The sequence below is a fragment of the Leptonychotes weddellii genome, chromosome 9 (assembly GCF_054177405.1).
Source record: "Leptonychotes weddellii isolate Sample4059 chromosome 9, ASM5417740v2, whole genome shotgun sequence".
Lineage (NCBI taxonomy): Eukaryota > Metazoa > Chordata > Mammalia > Carnivora > Phocidae > Leptonychotes > Leptonychotes weddellii.
The window spans coordinates 109,062,176-109,068,175 of record NC_138377.1 but is presented as its reverse complement, the minus strand read 5'-3'; the positions used below and the strand labels follow the sequence as shown (position 1 = coordinate 109,068,175).

The window sequence follows — 6,000 nt, the reverse complement described above, 5'->3', positions numbered from 1 at the left end:
AATGTTTTGAACTGAATGACCATATCAAAACTAAGGAGATAGAAGTAATGCTGTGTTTAGAGGGAATTTATAGCCTTGGAAGCATATATTAGAGAAGAAGCAATGCTGCAAATTAATGACCTAGGTATTCCTCTCAAGAATTTAGAAAAAGAACTGCAAATAAAATGGAAATTTAGTAAGGCAGAAATAATAAAGAAATAGTAAAGGTAAGTATATAGAAAGCAACAAAATAAAATTTCAACATAGTATAAAAAGGCTGAATAAAGGCCAAAAGAGGATTTGTTGCTCACTCATAAAATTGGTAGATCCTTGGCAAGACTGATGAAGAAAGCAAACCAAAGGCATAAATCACTAATATCAGAAATGAAAAGGAGGTATCGCTTAAGATCCTACAGACATTAAAAAGACAATGAGAGGATATTGTCAACAAATTTATGACAATACATTTGAAACTTTAGATAAAACGAGGGATGCTTAGAAAAATACAACCTACCCAAACTGACACAAGAAGAAATACAAAATTTGAATTAACTGTTAAGTAAGTTGAACCCATAATTAAATACCTTCCCTGAAAGAAAACCTCAGGCCCAGAAGACTTCACGGGTTAATTCTACTGAACACATAAGGATGACATTCAGTCACTTGTACACAAACTCTTCCAAAGAATAGAAAAAGAGGGATTATTTTCCATTGCATTTATGAAGGCAGCATAACCTTAGTACCAAACCTAACAAGGGCCTTATGGTAAACGAAAATTACAGGACCACTTGTCTCTTGAATATAAGTGTAAAAATCCTTTAAAATTTTTAATAAACATGACTCTAAAATGAAGGAGGAAAAATCAAAGGAAAAGACTTATTCATGGAAGCAAATTCTTAGAGATACACAAAAAAGATGGCACATCATGACCATGAAAGGTTGGATCCAGGATTGCAAACTTGACTTATACCCATGACAGACGGAAGAAATATTTTTTGATTCCTTAACAGATGAAGGAAATTAGGTGATGAAAGTTCAGCAAGTACTCCTGATAAAAGTTAGCCTACTTGGTACAGGTGTACACTTACTGGTACACACAAACTCTTCCAGCCTTAACAGGAAGACCACTTTCCTCTGCTCATGGGTTCTGTGGGTCAGGAATTCTCAGGGCACAGAGTAGGGATAATTTGTCTCTGCGCTGTGATGTCTGGGGCCTCTGCTGGGAAGACTCGGTGGCTGGAGGGATGTGCTAACTCTTCAGTATCACCTCCTACCACTCACCTCCAGGATCATTGGGCTGCAGCCACACTGGCTTCTTGGCTGTTCCTTCAACACACCAGGCAGGCTCCTGTCTCACAGCCTTTATACGTCTGCCAGAGCCCTCATAACCCAGAATCCACCGGGTTAGGATACTCACCTTTCTCAGTTGTCTTCTCCTTGAGGCTTTTCCTGGCCTCCCTCTGTAAAGTGGGAATCCCCTCCCGGTACCCTCCAATACTAGCTACCTTTGCAGCTTTGTTTATCACTTTCTGATATACTATATAATTAACTTACTCAACTCTACTTTTATTCTTTGTCGTCTTTTCTCACCAGAATGTAAGCTTCATGAGAGTAGATATATTTTGTCTGTTTTGTTCACTGCTGTGTCCTCTGAGCCTAGACTACAGTCTGGCATATCATAAGTCACTTAAGAAATATCTGTTGACCACATGGATGGATGGATGGATGGATGGATGGATATGAGGCATGGAATCACAATGGTGGGGAATCACCAGGTAAAAAGAGCATAACTGGAATATTATGCTGTGATTATTAGGAAGGATAAGTTAAAACTCTATGTTTTGTTGTGAACAACTACCCAGACTTATTATAAGAAAGAAGCAACATACAGGACAAAGTCTAGTATGCCCTGTTTCTGTCCATTTAAAAAATAAATTTCTGGATAGATGAATATGTACAGACATACAATCATGAGTTTTCTGGAAGGAGTCAAAAGATACTGTTCCTAATGGGAGTGTTAGGGAGAGGGACTGGAACACAGGTAACACTGGAGATCTTACTTTCTCTTTTAGTATTTTTCTGCAGAGTTTGAATTATCTAACCATGCTCTTCGTATTTTCACTTCAGAACATCACAAGAGGGTTTCTTGGTGGTGAAGGAATTTTTCTTTGCAGTGCTCATTGCTAAAATAATAAATAATTGTTATAAAAATAAAAAAGTACAAGTAATTTCATTTAACAAAATTCATGAAAAGCATTGCTAATCTTTTGGGACTTCCTTGAGGTACGGTGAGGTCTTGGTGCATCAAATAAAGATTAGATGGCATTCAGGATTTCCTGTTTGCTAAGGCAGAAGACTTTTACTTATGTCCTTAATGTTTTCATCAACAAAAATTTCAGATCATCAGAGCACTTTGTTCCTATGCTGTCTGCTTTTCTGTAATGTTACTCGAATTTGCAGTAGATTGACAGGCCCTTAGCAAATGGGCAAGTTTTAAACATTTTATACTAAGTTTTATGTCTGAGTCCGTGGCTCCAGATGTTGCCAAAGATGCCATGGTTGTCAATTAAACTATAGCTCCCTGGAGTTCTCCAGGAGAGCAGGACTTTTGAAGCCCTGGGATCTTTGTGTCCAACTTTGTGTAGTTAAGCTATAAACCTATGTCCATTTTCTCTGTGCTTTTTCACTTTTGATGTTGGCTCAGTTTATGCATGTTCTCACTCTTCATCCTCACACTACACATATCTGATATAATACAGTGTTTGCTGGAGACTTCTTTTCCAGAAAAATCCCAAGAGGAGAAAGAAAAGACAAAAATCGTGGTTTTTTTGGAAATTGAGGAAAGCCATTTTAAGAAATGCATTTGATGACCAAGACACACACGCGCGCACACACACACACACACAATTTCATTTATCATGATGAGCTTTTCATCTGTCTTTTCCATCTTAGAATGTGAAATATAAAGCCCCCGGTCACCGACTTTTTTTTAAGTATGGAAATGCTGGCTCGGAGAAGCGCAGACCCTCGTGTTTTAATGGGGCTGTGAGCTCACTTACACTCAAGGCAAATAGGAATTAATCCCACTGGAACTTGATAAAGTTTAAGTCCATCAGCAGCCAGACTACTTTATATTAGATTTTCAAATGAATGAAAAATTAATGAAGAGCTCTTACAATAGCTTCAGAATGGGCATATTTATAACCTTATCTTGCTTGCCAAAAATAATTACGTCCCATTTTTTCCCTGCCAACCATTTTAATGCCTTTCACAGGAAATGGGAAAAGGGAGTTAGTGCAAATTGGGTCTTTCCTTACAAGAAAGAAGAAAAGGTTTTGGAATCTTTGAGCAACTTTTAAGTCTTGTCAATTCTGGAACACTCTGTCTTAGAATGTTCCCTGTTTTTATGTTTATTTGTATACATATCGTTTTTCCCCCAAGTCAACTACACAACATTTATTTCCAAATTCCATAATTATGGAAGTCTGGCATCACATTAGGAGTTCCTTTTTATGGTTTGCAACTGTCTGCTGAAGATCCTGGATTTGTTTTACAAACTGAGGCTGATCCCAGTGACCCCAGCTGAGCGGACTCTGGGTTATCCTGGGGAGGAGGAGACCGGTCTAACCAGGCTTGGAGGGACCAAGGGAGAAGGGAGGACTTGCTTCTACCTGGACCCATCTTGCCCCTACTCCACGCTAAAGCTCTGAGAGACTCCTGAACCCACCCAGCCCTCTTCTCAGGAGCTGCACCGTCTTGCCCACCCCTTGGAATATGGGCTCTTGGCACCTGACGTTTCCTTCTCAGTCCCAGGGAAAGCCGCTGAAAAGGAGACAGAAAGGGTCCATTTTTTAATGTTACAATGTTTTAGTAGTATTGCCCGGCATTCCGTTCATGGTTGTGTGTAGTTATTTCAATTTTTAGATGTGTATTATGTGTCCTGAACAGGTTATGGCTTTTGGTTTTGTTGGAGGTCTTTTTGTTTTTGTTTTTCTTGTTTTTGTCAGTGCAGTCAAATGCACAGAAATGCTTAATGTACAAGCAAAACAGATGTTTATTTTGACTCTAGAGCCTTAGAGAGTTTTTTCAGGTGAATCCTGGGTTTTCTTAAATTAAGAAAATATGTCTAAATGAACATAGCTTTCAAAAGAATATCAAATTAATAAAGTTAGAATTAATTTTTAAAAAGAAAATGAACTACCCTTTTTAGAAAAAAAACAAATACGAGTAACCATAAAAGTAGAAAGTGAGAATGGGCAGAGTGGAGGCTGGGGTCACAGGACAGAGCACAGACAGGAGGTAAATTTTATGTTTTGTATATTAAGTTCCTTTTAAGAAAGTAATGATTTCTTAGCATGGTGACCGAATCAAGGAAATTGGAGAATATGAATCATGATATCATGTGGAAAAATGATTATATACAACCTGGAACAATAATTTGTATTTGCCTTTTATTTTGTTTTCTGACTAAGTATAATTACATACATTATGGACACAAATTTGAAGTATAACTTTAATAAAACCAGATTTCTGTTGCAAAAAACCCAGAATGAGCTCCAGCTTTAGACCTATTGGTTGGCTCATTAGTTACTGTAGGATAAACAGTATGTTCTTTATATATGAGATATATATAGATTCTTCTCATGATATTTCCTTATTCAAAACCTCTTGCCTTGAGTACATATTCCACCATGAAAGTCATCTTAAAACAGTCCTTAATTTAAAAAAATTCCTCCAATTTTATTGAGATATAACTGCCGTATAACATTGTGTTAATTGTAGATGTACAACATGATGATTTGATGTATGTATATATTGTGAGATGATCACCACAAGTTTAGTTAGCATCCATCACACAGTTAAAAAGGTTTTTTTTCTTATGATGAGAACTTTTAAGATTTACTTTCTTATCATCTTTCAAATATACATCACAGTATTGTTACCTAGAGTCACCATGCTGTACATTACATCCCTAAGACTGACTTCTCTTATAATTGGAAGTTTGTACCTTTTGACCATCTCCACCCATTTTGCCCACTTCCCTACCACCTCTGATAATCATCAACATGTTCTCTGTATGTATGAATTTGGTTTTTTTTAGATTCCACATATAAGTGAGTGTTTGTCTTACTTACTTTACTTAGCATAATGCCCTGAAGGTCCATCTATGTTGCTCCAAATGGCGGAGTTTCCTTCTTTCATATGCCTCAATAATATTCCATTATAGATGCATATTTATATTATATATGTATGTATGTATGTATGTGTCTGTGTATACATACATACATGTATACATACATAGACACATACATACATACACTATTTCTTTATCCATTCATTCCTCAGTGGACACTTAGGTTGTTCACATATCTTGGCTATTTAGAATAATACTGCTGTGAACATGGGAATACAGATATCTTTTCAAGATTGTGACTTTGTTTCCTTTGGATATATGCCTTTTCTTACATTTTTTAAACTCAAATTATTTCTGGCTCTGGCACCTCCTCCTACTCAGTGGACCTCACCATCAGCCTGTTGCTCCCACGAAGGGGTGCTGTGGCTGGGAGGTGTTCCACTGCTGCCTATGGGGCTTTGAGGGGGCTGCCAGGAGCCCCTTGTGTTTGTGACTGCCCCTCTCTCAAGGCTGTAGCCCCTGGTGGTCCAGTTCTTGACCTTTGTACTCAGCTCCTTCCAAGGATGCCAGGCGGGAGAGGGTTGCAGGCCTCTGCCATTTGGGGACCTTCCCTCTCTGGCATCTTCCCAGTCTTGGGGAATGCAGCCTCTATGAGGCCCTGCCACTTTCCCTGTCCCATCCTAGCACCATTTGCTCCCCAGTGTCCTTGTGAGACTCCAGCTTAACACTCTGAGCGATCTGACTTTTCCGGCGAGATAGAGGCTGGGCCCTTGTTGGTTTTTCATTGCTTTGGGAATGAAAGCTAAGTCTGAGGATCTTCATGTACTGGCTTTGTCGTCTTGTCCCTCTCTTTTCCCTTCTGGGGGTCTGGCTCTAGCAACCTTCTC

The 6,000-nt window shown here is 38.5% G+C and overlaps 1 protein-coding gene across 13 annotated transcripts in view; it reads left to right on the top strand.

The window, feature by feature from the left end:
- Positions 1 to 6,000, top strand: part of ENTREP2 (endosomal transmembrane epsin interactor 2) — a 360,783-nt gene that overhangs the window by 223,192 nt on the left and 131,591 nt on the right. The gene's annotated exons all lie outside the window — the stretch shown is intronic.